This window comes from Bradysia coprophila (assembly GCF_014529535.1).
Source record: "Bradysia coprophila strain Holo2 chromosome X unlocalized genomic scaffold, BU_Bcop_v1 contig_35, whole genome shotgun sequence".
Lineage (NCBI taxonomy): Eukaryota > Metazoa > Arthropoda > Insecta > Diptera > Sciaridae > Bradysia > Bradysia coprophila.
The window spans coordinates 1,415,134-1,415,842 of record NW_023503325.1 but is presented as its reverse complement, the minus strand read 5'-3'; positions in this window follow the sequence as shown (position 1 = coordinate 1,415,842).

The following is a 709-nucleotide window of genomic DNA, read 5'->3' as shown; positions in this document are numbered from 1 at the left end:
CTGAGTTTACTGGAGACTATAAACGTGCAAGCATGAATCTTAATAATATTAATTTTTCTGTTTATGCTGATGTGTTAAATTCTTATTTCTTCAATATTATATACTGTGTGCGAACATAAAGCCGGGACAACCTTCAACTTTTTTTTTTCTCTTCGGAAATCTAACACCGCTATTGGTGAATAGCAAATATAAATTTTATTGACTACCACAACGAAACAAACAAACAAACAAACAAACAAAAAAATTGACACAACTTTCGATTGAGGGGATTTTGATAATAAGGTAGTTTAGACAAAGTTGATTGTCGTAAAATAATTTATTTTTTACGTGGATGATCAAAGGGTACGGAATTAAATATGAGAAATATTTTGTGTGTAATTTTTGCTTAAAAACAGTAAAAATTTTCACCGATTTAATTACGACACAGCCTTGATTCGTTTAAATTTATAAATGGAGCAAAGTTTCAAGTTAAAATACGCAAAAAAATAATAATTGGTTACGTCTTTCCATATTATTTCGATAATAAGACAAAGGTTAAATTTAAATTTTAAAACTACCATTTTCGTTGGAGCTCATTCGGAAAACTTTTTTCGTTACAATTTTAACGTTTAAAAATAAAAAAATAAATAAAATTATTATGCATGTGGAGCCCATGAATAATTAATAACCGCGTTTCATACTCTTTTTTTTAATTCTTGACCACGTGTAA